Below are 18,332 nucleotides of genomic sequence, written 5' to 3'. Positions count from 1 at the left end.
TATATATATATATATATATATATATATATATATATATATATATATATATATATATTTGCATCAGTGCTGGTCATGAAAATCAAAATTTCATTCAAATTCAGAATTTAACCCTTTAAATACCAGTTAGATCACATAATCCTAAGAACTCATAAATGGAAAAAATAAAGTCCCAATTTTTTTTCAAATAATACATGCAAACTGATTTATGATCTAACCATGATGGCGGTTAGATGAATAGCAATAATTAACAGTATCAATGATTTTTGGGCATCATTGGGTTTTTTTTTTGAGTGACAGAAAAACATAGAAACTCCTGTTTACGTTCACAAAATGCTATAAAATTAATATATATTAAAACATTTTTCTACTTTCATTGACTTGATTTTTTAAATTAGCACCGGTCCTAGCCATGAAAACCAAAATATAACTTAAATTCAGAAATTATACCCTTTGAATACCAGTCACATACGTTTTATTATTACGTTTTACTGCGTATTACTACAGAAAATAGCAATAAAGTTTGATTTTTTCAGCATATGAATTATGAAACCTAATATCTTTTTTAATCACCATTGCAGGTCAGTACCAGTAACTTGTAACAATGATTTATTTTTACTTTATTTTATTATTTTATTTATTTTTGGATGAATGGCCAAAATGAAAATCAGTCATGGTGTGTTAGTGGCCAGAAAGGCAATTTAATGACCAAATAACCACTGATATGACCACAAAAATGATCAAAATTTATATTTCAGTGTGTGTGCTTCTGTGTGCATCCTCAAGCAGCAAGATGTTCTAACCACAGTAGAGTGGTTTTTGTAGGCACACTTTCTACACCTGGTGCAAGGGGCTGCTGTTCCAATCTTGGAGGTGCGCCTTTTGCACCTTTTTCTCATTTTGTTGGTGGGGTGTGGGTCACACTCTGGTTCAGACTACTGTATCTTGAGATCAATGGCAGAAGTGGCTGAGAATCAGGGACAAGGCCGTCTTGCAATTGTTGAGGTCACCAGCATGTGCCCCAGCTCTTCCGGGATCACTCTTTATTTGTAGGTTGTAGAGGACTCCCCCACTTCTGTAAAATTGTTTCTGATGGGACAAAGGCATCGTATCCCAAGACATCCAGGAGATTGGAGAAAAGAGCCAGCAGCCATCAGTTAGTTTTCCTTCAACAACTCGAGTTGCCAACATCCTCTCTAAGTTATTCAAGCTGTATTTGTGCCTACTGTAGTCCAGGATTGCTTCTTGCTTCCAGGCTTCCTCTATTCCCCATCACACACAGGGATCTGCTGGTTCCCTGTGTGTTGTGGTCAAAAGAAGCACATTCCTCCATTGCTTTGGCATTTGGGATATCGCCGTGGTAGTTTTGGTGAAGCCAAAGACAGGCAACAAAATATTCCTCTGTTGCAACTGAAGGAGCTTTCATCTGAGGAGTTCCTCTGCCAAGGTTACTGAAGTAAAGACGTTGTCCTTGGAGCTCCTCTGTCAGTTTGAGTCTGAACCCCTTTCCCTTTTTTACTTCCAGAGAGCTTCCAGTGTTGTCATCCCATATGTTATCTATTGCTTTATTCTGATGTAGGCTCACATTTCCACTTCATCTATAATCCTCTAATCCTCACACCTTCGCCTCCCGTGCAGGTTTGTAAGGGTGCACAGCAGCTAAAAGATCTCCTTTGTCATTAAAAAGTCAAAAATAGATCTCAGGCTGCTAATGAAGGGAACTGCATAAAGGATGAGCCCTGGTTTGATACCAGTGGTTACTGGATTGTAGAGCAGTCTCTCTTCAGTAGTGGGACCCACATGGTTTTCCTTTCATGAGGGATCCACTCAGACACCAGCTCCTCGTTCTCAGAAAATGCTTCTATGTTCTTTTCCATCAGCTGCTCGGCCTCCACCTCCATGCCCCCCAACCCCAATTCTCCCTCAAAGAAGAGGATTCAGGCATTGGCTAGTACTCATCATCAGCGGTGATGCAGTCAGCCTCTTTGGAGATTGTCCCCTCATCTTCTGGAGAGGACGTTTTCTTCATCTTGGGCAGATGTCTTTTCTTCAAGGGCAGAGAACTGCTTGCTGTCCTTGCTCTCTGACCAGATCATACAAAGCACTGTCTGCACCTGCATAAACTCCAGGCTACGCTGCAGGTGCAGGTTTGAACTCTGCAAAATGTCTTGTGATTGAGTTTTGGTTTTTCTTGGTCGTTTGAGTGTTAATATTTTGGGTATGGTCTCTTTTTATGAAAAATACATCAGTAAAAGTGCTTTTAGCATGTGCTTCAAAGCTACGTTTGACTGGGAACCTCAAAGCTCAATAGCCTGCATCAACAGAAATTCACTGCAGCCTGTGTAATGTTTGATGCATCATAATTTATTCCAGTCTATCTTGCAAATACATGTTTGTGCTACAATGTCATGCACAAACACAAACTATTAGATCCTTAAGATCAAACCTATGTCAAAATTGTGTCATTCTATTGGTCCATTCAAGTGTGTTAAGCCATCAGTTTCCTTATTGGAAACTAAGAATATTACATGAAATTGCTTGTTTGGCCAAAAATGGTAAATTATGTTATTTGGTAAAAAACATTAAAAACTACAATTTTCATGTGTCGAGTTTAGAATGAAAGCAATTTTACCTAAATTGCATGATTTAGTACTGTCAATAACAAGGAATCAAAAAAAGTGGTTATATTGGGTTTCAACTGGCCAAAAATAGCCACAATAGAGCCAAGAGTAACAATTTGATGTATAGTGTATATTATTGATATATTTAAGCAGCTGAAGTTAAAAATAAATAAAAAAATCAGAAAAAATCTAGACCCTTTGGAAGTTTAATTCCATTTGCATTAACACAGCAAAAATGGTTGAAAAACAAAAAGTGAAGTGGCCACAAATGGCCACCATAGAGCCTAGAGGATTAAGTGCTTGAACTTTTAGCTAAACATTTTGATCCAGATAACTGAGATCAAGGCCCTGAAGATTACTTCAGTGAACTAGACCACACTCTAGTGGAGTTGCCACATCCATCCAAAGAATGAAAGCTAAAGTTGTTTCACAACTTGAGTCACAGCCTTCAAGAATCAGACATGACTACTGTGGGCTGAACCGGGCACTAAGAGAAGAATCCCATTGTCGTGCTGATAAGACCACATCAGTGGTTTCAGCATTCCAGTTAAAACTCTGCTCTCTTCTGCTGAGTGCAGTTCAAAGTCCAACGTTTACAAGTGAGTCATTAATAAACAGACAATGCAACCAACAAGTAATATAAACTGAAATAAACGTCAGATAAAACAAAGAAGCCATAAACTTTGGCATTGGAAAGATGCCTGCAGCAGTTAAAATGAACCTTTGAGCTGCTTTGACGTTCATTATTATTTTATCAGTGGCTCCTTTTGAAGCACTGGAACTGGGTGTTTTCACACAGACTCCCACAGCAACAGGATCTTTAAAACTTTTAACAAACTGGACTGTGACGACTCAGGAAACCTGATCTGCAGCTGCTCATCATCATGGACAGCTGGATTTGGCTTGTTTTCACTCTGGGTAAGAAAAACTGAGCTTCTCGGTTTCTGACATTACCAGAGCCATTAGTGTGTTGAGTCAGGAGGTCATAATTGCACAATAACTCTCATTTTGAGTTTTCAAATAAAGTTTATATGTATGATCTATTAAGTTACACAGACAGCTTAGGATAAAATTGATTGTTTTTTGTTGCTCTTCTCAAACATAATACAAGCATCGATTTCATATAAGCATGAATAAGAGAATAATACTGATAATGTGTTATGTCTAAGTTCATTATTAATGAATACAAAATTAATGAGTATTATAAACTAGTTCATTTTTTTGTTTTTTTAATTTTACATTTCTTCTGATCCACGTGAACAGTAAAATCTGTCCACACATAAAGTCAGGATACATTGCTGATACTGTCTTCTGATCTGGAGACGTTTTAAAGTGTTGCTATTGTTTTGTTATACATATATTGACCTCCGACAGCTGCTGTTCTTGAAGCTCTGGTCAGTGTATGGACTTCAGCTTATACTGTGTGTATTCAGTGTGTCACAGTCACTGTTAATGTCACAGACGTAACTGTAAAGTCAGTCACAGCTGCATTGTTTAATATGAAGGCAATAGGCAGAGTGTTACAGGCATGGCATGTATGAAGCATGTGAACATAATAATAACCACTGCAGCCAAAAAGAGTGCCTGACGAGCCCAGTTGTAAGTAAGCTGTTAAGACTCAACTGTACACTGTGTTCGTGTTTTCCTCCAAAACAATAAGTTTGTTGGAGCAGTATTTCAACACCTCTCTCTGTCTCTCGCTAGCAAAGTTGACCCAGACAGCTTGAATCCTGGAGAGAAGACTTACAGGAGAATATCTCCCTTGAAGAGTGGGAGAGGGCTTGCGCCAGGGCACAATCACAAACAGTGAACACTCGTTTAAATCTCTTGCAGTACAGTTGGTTAATGCGTACGTACTGTATATGACTCCAGTCAAACTTAATGCTTTCTACAGTACCATCCCAGATGTTTGTATAAAATGTGACGAGGAAAAGGGCACACTTCTCCATTGTTTGTGGCAGTGTCCTGAAATTAGGAAATTCTGGGAAGAAGTGAAACAATGTACTGAAGAAATATTAGAAATAAAACTGCATTTAGAACCAAAACTTTTTTTGCTGGGCATCTATCCAGCTAACTGTAATATAACAAGGAAACATAGCTTATTTTTAGACATAGGGCTGCTGATGGCTAAGAGAGTGATTGCCATTACTCGGAAAGAGCTAGATAGACCGAGAAGAAGTAAATGGATTTCAGAGTTAACATCTACCCTGCCCTTAGAAAAGATCACCTACACAATCAGGGGTAAGCGGCGATACTTTGATAGCATCTGGGGCCCCTTCAAAAACTTCCTTGCTAGTAAAGACTTGCCCCACTTGGTGGAAATATTTGGGAAGGATTCATAGGTGGCCCTCTGCTGGCCATTTGGGAATATGTTTATTGCTTGACATTGAACAACTACTTTCTAATTTACATTTAACATATACCTGTGAGGGTGCATAATTTATGGGAGATGCACACAGTTATTCCCCCCTTTTCTTTTTTTTTCTTTCCCTTGTTTGTTTGTTTTGCTTTTGTGTGTTGTTTTTGTAGTTTTGTCGTTACTGGGGTTTTTTTCTCATCCTCTCCTATATGGTGTTATGTGTATAAAGGCAGTATATGTAGCTTGTAGTTTCTGTAAGTTTAGCTTCTTGTTTTGTTACGTTTCATAGATATGTACACTGCTATGTTCAAAATAATATAAGACACTGTTGGAAAAGAAAAGTTGATCCAGACAACAAAGTAAAGGTAGTTTTCAGCTACAAGCCCAACACGGAACCCGACGTATTAGCCAGAAGTCCCTTTACTGCGGTTCGGAGCCACGGACCTGTGTTATATCCGTGCGGAATAGTTTTCTATACAAGATCGCTGCAAAAAGTGCAGTCTCACCTAATGTCCACCTTATATTAATTTCCTAAGACCCGAACTCTTTCATGGCATGCATTTTTAATTTCTCTTTGCTATTTGGGCTGATTGGGACCTGATGAATGTAAAAACAAAGAATTTCCACATATATATATATATATATATATATTTTTTTTTTTTTTTTTTTTTTTTTTACATGATTTTTGTTTCTGAGAAAAATGAGATCCACATATGAGGACATTTGTTTTAAATTCCGATAGAACAGTGGCAGTATAATATCCTTGTAAGTGGATATCAGGCCTTGTAGAGCAAAATTTTGTACTTTGATCTAGACAACTGAAAATGTGATGTCCACATATGTGGACGCCAGGTCCTAGGAGGTTAAGATTTAAAAATGTAGTTGGTATTGGTATGGCGAGTAACCTTCAATATTAGTAATAAATCACACAACAATAGTACATTCATGTAGTTGTAAAAAGCATGATAATATATTAAGTATTCCAAAGTATTCAGAATACATTACTCTCATTGAGTAACGTAACAGAATATGTTACAAAATATATTTTGGGGCATGTATTCTGTAATCTGTAGTGGAATACATTTTAAAAGTAACCTTCCCAACACTAATGATGACATACTAAGATCAGGTATAATGAAAACCATACGTGCTAAGTATCAGCATTCATAGCGCTTTTAATGAACTAACTGATCATTGCCCTTCTTGTGTGTTTTCCACAGCTGTTCCTTTAGCCTCCTTCACAGCTGGAGCAGGGTTAACTACAACAACAGACATCCCTGATACTGCTACTACTGCACTACTTCCTACTGATGTTCCTGATGATTCTACTACTGCACAAAATATAACTACTGAACAAAGCATTGCAACTGTAACTCCAGGGGATATCACTACTATAACAACAGTTCCTAACAATACCACTTCATCTAATACTTCTAATTTCAGTACCACAACACAAGATACAGTTCCAACCACTGACCTGGAAACACCAGATTATCCAGAAACTCCTCCTGCTAGTGCCAGTCCTGTTCTTACAACTACAGATTTTACCAGGCCTGATACGACTGTTAGTCAGATAACTGATATTACCTCCAACCCCATGACTGATCAAATGAGTACTCCTCACTATTCTTCTATGACTACTATTACAAGTGATACTAATACAACTACTCCTTACACAAACACTACTGCTACTTTCTACCCAACTACTGATGCAAATATTGCTACTTACAGTACTCCTACTACAATTGGTACTACGAGCCCATACACTAACAGTGCTTTACCTCCTAATCCTACAACAATTCCTTCAGCAAACACACTCATTATAATTCAACTACTATACCTATTACTACTGCTAATACTACTACGACCACTATATCCCCAACTACGGTTACCCCTCCTACCACCACTGTCCTGAAATGTGATAATGGAGGGAAACCAGAGAACGGTGTCTGCATCTGTCCTGATGAATGGACTGGAATAACATGCTCAGAAGGTAAGAAGTTTTACCGACTAGAGTCTGATGGGTCAAAAACATTCAGATGAGAACGAAAGAGAGAATGCCAGAGACCAAAAACTATAATTTGCTCAAAATGTCTAATGTACCAGCTGTAAGGATTTCTACAACCTGAAATCAAGTTCAGCATGTATTATTTAAAAGTCTTTTTTTCTTTTGTGATTAAAAACAAATAAAATTCCTAGTATTTTAAAAAACAAACAGAAAAAATATTTATTTTTGACAAACTTTTCGTAGAAAACTTCTGAAAAGAGCAGCAGTTAGGAGGCTTCATGTTCCCTCGTACACATATCGGCTGGTTTGCGTATTCTGAGGAAAAATGTGAAGTAGGGACGAGTGGTAGTAAGTCATCCACATCTTCCCTTCAGTCCAACATCACTCCATCACGTAGACTCTAGTGTATTGATGTTTATCTTTCTATCACCATTTCCATTCAGCTGGTAAATCTAAATCTTCAGCCAGATGTTTGTCCATGAATGGATCACCAGGTTTCAGCCCTCCACAGATCTTCCAGTGTGACCTGACGCTCAGCGACATACAAAAAAATGTAAGAACAGCAGTTTTTTTTTCTTCTGAAGAAAGATTGAAAGTGTCATATGGCTGAAGTTTGAGTGAGGTAATCCTGTAGAAATGCAGCTCTGAGGTAACATGCAGATGATTCCAGATTCAGTAAAGAACCAGATGAGTAAAATCATGTCTTTCTTACCTCAACTTACAAGTCCAGCTGATTTAGAGACACTGGCGACCAGCACTCAGATTCTGACATCAAAAGCAGAAGAGCTGAAGGCTGAAAATGTTACAGCAGCGGCTGAGATTGTCAACACACTGCTGCTGTCTGCAAACGCCACAGAGGTACAAACATTCAGCAAATCGTAAGGGGGAAAAAAGAAAGTAAGATGTTAATCTCAGTTCATATTTGTGTCTGTGCAGAGTGTCAGAGTGTCAGCAGTAGCAACAGTCAGTCAGCTGCTGAACGGCACTGTAGCAGATGATACCAAGGAAAACAACGCAACTCTGGGGTAAACTAAATATGTAAATAAACAAATAAATAATCTCATCAGCAGTGAAGCTAAGACTGTTAAAAATTGCTGTAAAGATGGCACTATGGGAAAGATCATTAAAATATTCATCATGAAACTACAGTCATGCTAGCAGTGCTGAGGTTAAACTGAAATACAAAGGAGCTTTGACCAAAGTGCTAACATCAGCTGTATCTATTTCCCTAAAGTTCTGTGAACCAGATTTAACTCATATACACTTATTCTTCACTTCTTCTTCTTCTTTTTTATTACTAAGTTATTATACTGTGTTGTGTTGTTTGTGTTGCGTTGTGATGTGTCATATCGTGTCGTGTTGTGTTATATGTAGTGCCGACGTAGGACAGTTTTCCAATTTCATTGTACTACTGTACTATGTATGACTGTGCAATGACAATAAAGAGTTATCTTATCTTATCTTATCTTATATTCAGTGATAATTCACTTTTTTCTATATTAGACGAACAACCAGTCTAAGCAGCTACAGTATAAAGAAATATTTCACTGTGACACTGGCAAAAAGCTGATTTTAAGCAATGTTTGCCATGTTCACCATCCTAGTTTGATTGGATATTTTGTAATTCCTCTGAAGTGTGATGCATTTTAGCATATAAACAGGAACTGGCAGTTGTCAAAGTTGTTCTGTTTTAGAGACAAAATATCCAACTCACAAATGAATAATAATTGATTCAGGAGCAGTTTTAAGAGTGTCAGCAGTCTTAGTCTTTCCTGTTCCAATTCAAACTGTACAGACATCCAATTGTAAATATTCTCATTAGACCTTAAATATCTGTAGTATTCAGGTGAGTTTCCTTTTGAGATGAAAGTAATAAAGGTAAAGTTGAAGCTCTAAACTGACACTTATAGTTCAGGGGGAGCGGTAAGCCAAAAATGGACTGGTACAACTCAATATTATATACTGGGGCGATCGTGGCTCAAAGAGTTGGCAGTTCGTCTTGTAATTGGAAGGTTGCCGGTTCAAGCCCTGGCTTGACGGTCTCGGTCGTTGTGTCCTTGGGCAAGACACTTCACCTACCACCTACTGGTGATGGCCAGAGGGGCCGATGGCGCAATATGGCAGCCTCGCTTCTGTCAGTCTGCCCCAGGGCAACTGTAGCTTACCTCCACCAGTGAGTGAATGAATAGTGGAATTGTACAGCGCTTTGAGGGCCCCGAAAAGCACTATATAAATGCAATCCATTATAATATTAGAAACTACAAATCTGATTAAGACAAACAATGTTTTGTGTTTCTGTGTTTGTTTATTTTATTATTATTTGTTGGTTTTTTTTGTTTTTTTGTTTTTTTTTGGGGGGGGGGGTCTTTTTTTTTAATGTCCAGGCTTACGGTGACTCTGGACCAGCTCTCAGTGAACCTCAGCCTCAGTCAAAATACATCTCAATCTCAAGTGGTTCAGCCAAAACTGGTGGTCCAGTCGGCACAGATCCCTGCTACAGACACTCACGGAGTCCAGTTCACCTCTCTCAGAGGTCAGTAAGAAACTGTGTCGAACAGCAGTGATCATCCCATGGACTGGTTTTTATTAAATTATAAAGCATTCTAAAGCAAATACCTGCAGGTTTAATCAAATAATGTAACTGACAGATCTAAAAGCAAAGATTTGAACACAGGAGAGAACAGGTTGGCTTCTACTTTGTAGTTTATTAACCAGGTTATGATTTCTACTTCACTTTCAGCAGTTGAACTCTTGAGTGAACTCTCAAGGTTGACATGTTTGCCCAGTTGACGGCTCTAATGTCCAGCTGTGGTGATTTCTTATCTTCTGTATAAAGCAAGTTTGTTTGTGTCCTTTGATGGTTTTACCATTGTTGTTGTGCTCTGTGTCCTGTTCACTATTTAGTCTTTTTACTGCTGTATTTTCAACACGTGTGATGGACTCATGTTTACCGTGACTGAAAACACAAAATAGTTTTGAGACTTCCAAACTTGTGGGAGGATTATAAACCTGAACTCAACTTAATGATGTTAATAACTTGGCCTCACTCTCTAAATTTGCATGTAATAATGTATTTTTTCAGACTCAAAACACAAAAAACAACAATAAAAAAAAAATTGATAAAGTCCTCAGAAACTAAAGATGAAGTTAAGAATCTACCCGAGATTCTGTCTGCTTTTGTCAACTAGTATCACTTTGATCCAGTTAATTTGCCATTGAATAAATATGATCTGAACTCTTCTGTGGGACAGCTCCCAAGAATATTTTTATGGCTGAAGTCCTTGGCTGGTGGTTCTTTATTGCTCTGCTAAAAAAAAGCAATAAAATTGTCAAATTCATCAAGATTTAAAAAGTAGTGCTCAACATTTCAAATGTCAGGATTAGAGTTCAATTCTTCGAGACTATTTCAAAGTTACAAAGAGATACTAGAAGCAAGTTACTTTCTCCAATCAGATAAAATAAAATGAAATGACCTTGTTTTCAAAAAATGGTGTTGTGAAGAAATTATCTTAAATTTGTTCTTAACTTTAATTTTAATCTGGACTTTAACTTTAAAATTGAAGAACCGACAGTAAATTTGTACATTTTTGATGTGTTCACTGACATGCAGTCATCTTGTCACTACAGGGATTTCTGGGAATTTTTTGCCCAACAGAATTTATCTGAACACAAATGCAACACAGGTCGTGATGGAAAACTGTTTCATAGCTGATGCCCTCATTTACATACGATTCCCGCCAGGTGAGTCTGTCTTTTTAAAGCTGAAAAATGCTCTAATTTTAAAAAGTTCTTGCTAATAGCAGTGGATTCTTTTCTCTCATGTTAGGCGAAGATGTCAGAAGTCGTCAGACAGACTTGAATGTCTCTCTGGGTTTTGTTCTCTATCAGAACGATCGTTTATTTCGTTCAAAATTCTACATGAGGCGACGGGCCACCATAAGGGTCCTGTCAACCAGCATCAGAGGGCAGGAACCCAACATGGTGCCACAACATGTGGAGATGTTGTTCAGATCAAGAGTAAGAAATCCAGTATCTTCATTCATATATAAATCAAATGACTGATGTCTGCTGGTTATAATTTAATGTCTTTAGCACAGCTGCAGTTCCTCCTGCTGCTAATGGGGTAAAATTGGTCACAAAAGCTAACTTGTCCAGTCTGTATATGTTGTTCTGTATATTGTTGAGAATGGGTTTTGTTTTCTTGTTTTCGTGTGAGGAATGGATTTAAATGCTTTAAGTTGTAGGTACTGCAGAAAAAGTTTGCATGTTATGCATGTTAGTTCTGTATGGAGTGGAAGAATTTTTGCAAGGATATTATAATAAAAAATATGTTGTAGATGTGTTACCTTTAACAATCTGTATGTTAAAATACAATGATGTCATGTTGATATCAAATATACAATATCAGAATTGATTCAAAGCAAACACAAATACTGTAAGAAAAATATCAATAGTGTTAACAAAACAAAAGAAAAGCAAACAAACTGCACTAAAAATATGTGTTAAGTCTAAATGATCCAAATTAAAGGGCTGTCTGTGCGCTCCTATTTCAGAACATCAGTGGGACGTCTCTGTACAACTTCTCCTGCGTTTTCTGGAACTACAGTCAGAAGGACTGGAGCACCAGCGGCTGCTCTAAAGGAAACACTTCAGATGGACTAATGAAATGTTTCTGTAACCACACCACCAACTTTGCTGCTCTCTGGGTGAGTATCACAACTCGGCAGACTGAAAGATGAAGCCACAGTTTGTTGATTCTTCATCAACAATTGCAAATTACAGATATTTAGTGAGACTTTTGATCATGTCTGTGTTTCAGTCATTCAGAGAGAACTACGAGTATGCAGAAGCTCTGGGTGCCATCTCCATCATGGGACTCTCTCTTTCTTTTCTGGGTTTGATTGTGACAATCATTTATAACGTTAAAGAAATGTAAGACTAGACCACCCCACCTGTGTTTTTATGTGTCATTTGACAAAAAGGTGTAGTTATCTAACAGGTTAAAATGTATTTGACTGCAACTAACATGCAGCAAACATGTTAGAAAAAGAAGTGTTAGCTACAGAGTCAAAATTGGTCAAAAAAAAATTGGTATGACAAAAACTGACCCATAAATCTAGATATTTCAATGACTTCCCTACTCTTCTCTCAGTGCTTTGTTTACTTTATTTAATTTTATTGTAATTGAGAAAATTGTAATTACCCTCTTGCTTTTATGCAGAAAATGAATCCTTTAGCTCTTAATATTTTTAAATTATTTCTAGAACTTTTCTCCACATTTTTACAATGTAATATTTTAATAGTTTTAAGATCCTTCTACTACTACCCTAATGGTCGTGCGTGGTCCAATCTTACCTTCTCAAAGTAGATAAATTAGATTTCTGGTCTGGATGCTGAAGTTAAACAGAAGGACAAATTGCTCCTGGGTTCTCCTTGATGTGAAACCAACAGTTTGTTGCCCTGTGAAAAATAATTGGAAAATAACACCATCATTCAATCACCACTAGGTTCCAGAGGATACCCAAGGTCTGACCAAATGTCCTTAGATTATATCTCCCCTTTAACTTAAATCTAAGGAGGAAAAAAAACAGAGTGAGTTTGAGAGTATTTGCAAAGAAGAATTTCAGAAAATCTCTCAATCGGGTGAGCAAAGCTTGTGGAATCATAATTACACAAACAAACTCAAGACTGTAACTGCTGCCAAAAGTGTGAACAAACAAAACGAAGGAGGTCTGAATTATATATAAAATAAAATCAAACAAAAAAAAGATATTTATTAATATTTTAGAATGAAAGAAAACAGAGAAAAAAGGTGGTAATAATAATAATAATAAATAATAATAATAATAATAATAATAATAATAATAATAATAATAATAATAATAACATTTAAAGAAATAACATGAATGCAATTTATTGTTTTGAGAAAAGTCAAACATTTTAAAGAGATTTTTACTTTGTATGACAAAAATAGCAATTAATTTTTGCAACATCACAATCTTGTTTTCAGCCTTTTATTAATTGATACATTTTTTTATGTCATATTTAAAATTACATTCCCGAGTATTTCTATTCTTTTACAGTTTTCCTGTAAGACTTCATATTATCATGTGTCACTTTTTGATTTTCATCTGTAGTTTTCAGAATGAACAGAAGAAAACCCTGATATCTCGGCTGTGCATCTACTTCAGCCTGCTGGCCTTCATCATCACCTTTGTCTCTGGCGTCCAAAAACTCCAGCAGACAAATTGACATTGAGGTGCAGACTGACGATCGGACCAACGACCTCCTTGACTCAGATGAACGCATAGAACCAGACCGCGGTTCGTGTATGGCTGTAGAGGCTCTGCTGCACTTCCTCCTGATGGCCACCTGATGGCCACCTGTGGAACAGCGTGAATGGTACTCAGATCCTGATTCAGAAAATACGCCGCAGTCTACCACCTCACTGGACTCTGCTGGGCATGGCTCTGGGATGGGGTAAAACATTTATAAAGTCGGGACTTAAATCTGACAAGCTGTTTATTCTGGAAAACCCTTCACTCTGTCCCAATTAATGAATTATTGTGTTAGGAGTGCCAGCCTTGTTCATGGGCATCACACTGGGGGTGACCTACAGAGTGGACAATCCTCTGGGATACAGACAGGAGGAATTGTGGGTAATCACATAAACCACATTTATCTACTTTAGACAGACCTGTACTTCAAAATGAACAAAAGTTACATTTTTACCAATATTACAGTGTTGTTGTTGTTGTTGTATGATGCTACTAAAAGATGTTCAGTTTGATACAACCATTCTTTTCGATGCGCCTATACAGCTTTTGTAATTTATTTTTTTTTATCTTTACAAACTTTATTATAATTCCTCTTCGTTTTGATCAAAGTTTAGACAAAGTTATTTATTCATATTATTTGTATAATTCTTTTTCATGTCACTAAAGTTGCTGGCTGGCAGCGCTGGATAAGAACAAACACTTCAGTTTTGAGAAACCTTTGTTTTGGGGTTTCCTCCTTCCAGTTGGCCTGATCTTGATCTACAACATCGTCCTGCTGGTTTAGGTCTCACTTAAAGCAACCAGAAAGTCCTGCTTCAGGAAGAGTTTCCTTGAATGCTTCACTCTGGCTGTGTTACTGGGTGTGTCCTGGGTTTTTGGGTATCTGGTCCTCGTCACTTCAGGAACAATGAACCTGGTCTTTAGCATTTTGTTCTGCCTCTGCACAACCACACAGGTAAGACTCTACCGGCTGATTTTATAACTTCAACTGAGAGATTAAATCAAAAGGTTCTTCAAGGGTTATACAATCAGCTTATCGTATTATTTTATTATTGTTATTTATCACATTAAAAGTTTTGGAGTGATTTATTTTTAACAACACAAAAGCACAGCATTTATACAGGGGTGTGTGCACTTTTTATGTCCACTGAATGTGTTTGTGTTTTGTGCTTTGCTTCAAGGAAAATTTTTGATTTTTGATTTTAATAATCTTCTCAGCAGCATATTAAACATATCAGGTCCCCATAAGGAGAATCACGTGCTAACGGCTGTCTAAATGACTCGGGTAAAGTTTGTAGCATGCGTGCTTGTTGCTTTTGTTTGCTTCCACTTGTCTTTGCACCAGGATGATGTTGGCGTAAATGTGCAGTCATATTCGTTGTGTTCCCACTAGTGCTGTCAGCATTAATCTTGTTAAAATGACATTAACGCCATAATGCGGCAAATCTCCATTAACGAGCTACCACGGATCACCCTGTGGGTGGGGCTGGACAGCGTCAACACGTTAACGAGCTAACCGCGCTAACGCACTAGTTCCCACCAATGTAATTGAGCATTGCGTGGCACATCCGACATACTGTTTTACTTTTGTCCATGACGCGCTTACCATCAGGGTCATACTTCACATGAAAACCAAAATAGTTCCAAACGCCAGATCTGAATGAGGGTGGGGGAGGTTCAATTTCGGCTAGTGTTGAGGCAGTTGCCATGTTGCAACGAGCTTAACTTCTGTCTGGCTAGCCTGCGCTGCGCTCAGTGGATCTGCGCTCGACAGTGCAGCCTAGGCGGAGTAGTTGAACGCAGATCCACTGAGCTCTCAACACAGACAGCATCGTCAGAAGAAAAGTTGATAAAATAAATTAAAAATTTTGTATTGTTCGATACATATGCGTACCGAACCGAAAGCACTGTATCGAACGGTTCAATATCAATACGAGTATCGTTGCACCCCTAATATATATATATATGTGTGTGTGTGTGTGTGTGTGTGTGTGTGTGTGTGTGTGTGTGTGTGTGCGGCTACATATTCAGCAAAGGAAGCAAAAAGAAGTGAATAACTTTTATTTTCCTGCTCTATGTTTTCAGGGTCTTCAGATTTTTATCATCACAGCCACAACGCCGACCTTCAGAGCCGCCATGTCCCGATCAGTGCAGTACCTTTCCTCAGCCAGCATCTCGTTTAACAATGTGAAGTACCGTCTATGGAAGAACTGGCACAAGAACCACTCGGAGAAATACAGGGAAAAATGAGGTCATAACAAGCAGCTGACCCATGACTTGGGGGTGATTCTAAAAGCATCTGTATTCAATTATTTTTAACGTGAACATAAACTAAATAACTGCATCACAGTCAATCAAAAATCAGAGTCATGATCACATCAACAATAAACCTCCAGAAATCTCCTCAAACTCATTCAAATCTGTGGAACAAGCAGAATTAGACTATTTTGTTTGTTTTGTTCATGAACAAGTTTTCCCTAATAATTTTCTGGGTAGGGACAAAAAGCAGATCTGCTAAAGGAGCTCAATTTCCCAGGATGCACAGACGATGCTCCAGGATGTTTGGGCTGCTTTGCTGCAGGCAGATTTTCTTTGACCAGACAGAAACCAAACACTAGCACAGTCACGTGTTCAGGAACAGACTGCAGGTATGAAGACTGGTTTTTATTGTTATTTTAAGCATCAACATTGCTCTCCAAGTAGCATCTTGTATCAGTCTGAAGTGATTCATGTTGGTAACAGTGTCTACACTAGCCTTGTAAAAAACTAAAGTAACCCAGGTGGAAAAAAGCAGTGACTATTCCTGCTTCCTGAACATTCTGGAATGAGATCAGACACACTGTGTGTGTGTGTAAATAAATGTGTAAAAACATTAAAAATAATGCTTTTCTGAGCCTGATAAGAACTCCGAACAGATTCAATATAATGGTTGCAAAAGCTGTCAGTTTAGGATGACAGCTGTGTCACTTTAGATCAAATGTTTATAACACTGTGAACTGGTATTTTATGCTTATCTGTGTTGTCTAAATTGTTTTTAATAGTCTTAAGTATCAATAATGTAAAGAAAAAGGAAAAAACAAAACAAAACAAAAAGCAAAACAGAATTTGATTGCTTAATGGAGTAATTCACTCTTAGTAAATGATGATTATTTACAAAAAAAAAAATTTTATCATCTGTGTCTGGAATAATTGTTAATTATCTGACAATTTGTTGTTTTAATCTTTGTCGGCTGCTTTGATTGATGTCATCTTACAGATGGTGGATTTAGTGCATTAAATGAGGTCGTACACTGTGTAATCTAAGAAAGCTAATGCAAAAATGCAACTTTTGTTTATATGAGTGTCAACTGAGCAAGTTTCAATGTGATATTAATTCATTAAATTCAATACCGGTTTTCATTCAAAATGTGTTTAACTGGACATTATGCATTTTTAAGGTTGTATTTTTTTTCTTAGAACAGGCTTTTGTTGTGCTCTACGCACCTTCCTCAGACACAGCCGCAAGAATGTCTGGCTCAAAACAGCCTTTATTTATATGAACAAACATGAATGTTACCTTTTATGTTATAATCATTTTTATTGTATTGACTCTGGCTGCATACTTGTAGGTCGTCTGCTCCAAACATAATGATTTGCTTAGATTAAAAACCATCTCAAACAAAGGATCACAAAACTCCCATCACAGGCCTTCAGGGTAGCTTTTATCAACACATACTGTCACATGAAGACAGAAACTCTCACCAATAATACAAATATCCAAGACCATGAAACCAGAAACACAGGATGGAAAACCTGAAAGCCATCATTAGAAGAACCATCAACAGCAATCGCAAAAGCTAAAGAAAACAAATCAAAACAAGAATCCAAAAATTCAACAAAACAGAAATCAGAAGATTACAAAAATAAAAACAAGAAATCAAAGAAAAATCATTTCAACCAAAACCTGAAGATTAAACTGATCCATTTTATTGCCCTTTGTCCATTGACTGGAAAATTATGATTTTATTCACGATGCTTGATGTTTTTTGTTTTTTTTTAATATGATGCCATACTGAGTAACTGTATTGAATTTGGGTATAACTATCCTATAATTTCTGAGGAATATTACAGAACATAAAGTAGGTGGAAGAGAGGAAGAATGTGTTGAAAGTTTCAGATCAACTATCAGGATGTTTTTTAATGATTTTTTTAATATAATGTGATTATATTGCATTGACTGTATTGAATTTGAGCATAACTGACCTTAAACTTGTTGGGAATTTTGCTGAGGATTGAGATGAATGAAGATTGCTAACCAAACTGAAAAAATAATAAATTAACACTAGGAAAAACAGTTGTCCTTGAGCTTCATCTTCATTTTTCCTGCAGAAAAAACCTCCAAATTGTTTGTGTGTGCGCATGCGTGCATGCGTGCATGCGTGCGTGCATACATGCTTGCGTGAGTGTGAGATGTCCGTGCATGCATGGGTGTGCTCGTGCATTTTTTTTTTGTGATCAACAACAAAGAAGTGCTACCGTAAAGCTTAGTGCAGAAATGTGTGGAAAATTTATGTGGCGGAAATAAGGCGGCTTGCTTCATCGTGGCTCACAAATGACAGCTCACTTTGCTGCGGTAACATATCAAGGCTTGCTTTGTGTTAGCGGGCTGAAGAAATCCTAAAACTGCAGTGAGTTGCAGATTGTTTGTGGGTCTCTGCCTTCAATGACTAAAAGTAGGACCAAACCCACTTCAGAGACATTTGACTCACCACCGCAGACTGATATTCATATTTGATATGGCAAATATAGGCACTAGATGCCCTTTCTGGCACAACTCTCACAGGGATCTATTTTTCCTCGTGGTCTCAAAACTGGGATTTTCACATTTTAGGGAAACACATCGACCACACAACATGGAGCCAGCAGAAACTTTAACTTTAATAGTTAAAAAACTTTAACCCTTTTTTAACTATTTTTCTATCAGTCTGTCAGCATGCCTGGCTGTTTCTGACTGTGGATATATAGATCGCAAGCATGCAGAATAAGTTATTTAGTAAGTCCAGCTGAGATCATACTGCAGGTTAAAGGCA

At 37.4% G+C, this 18,332-nt stretch overlaps 1 pseudogene across 1 annotated transcript; it reads left to right on the top strand.

Moving 5' to 3' along the window:
• The first annotated feature begins 5,629 nt into the window (after positions 1 to 5,629).
• Positions 5,630 to 17,226, top strand: LOC146491328 (adhesion G-protein coupled receptor G7-like; annotated as a pseudogene). The gene is made up of 11 exons (XR_014872234.1): positions 5,630 to 6,970; positions 7,229 to 7,333; positions 7,429 to 7,843; positions 7,922 to 8,010; positions 9,370 to 9,518; positions 10,613 to 10,726; positions 10,812 to 11,026; positions 13,040 to 13,465; positions 13,559 to 13,640; positions 13,930 to 14,218; positions 15,349 to 17,226. The product of XR_014872234.1 is annotated as an adhesion G-protein coupled receptor G7-like (transcript).
• The last annotated feature ends 1,106 nt before the right edge of the window (positions 17,227 to 18,332 follow it).

The sequence above is a fragment of the Neolamprologus multifasciatus genome, chromosome 23 (assembly GCF_963576455.1).
Source record: "Neolamprologus multifasciatus chromosome 23, fNeoMul1.2, whole genome shotgun sequence".
Taxonomy (NCBI): Eukaryota; Metazoa; Chordata; class Actinopteri; order Cichliformes; family Cichlidae; genus Neolamprologus; species Neolamprologus multifasciatus.
This window is presented reverse-complemented; position numbering and strand designations above follow the sequence as displayed.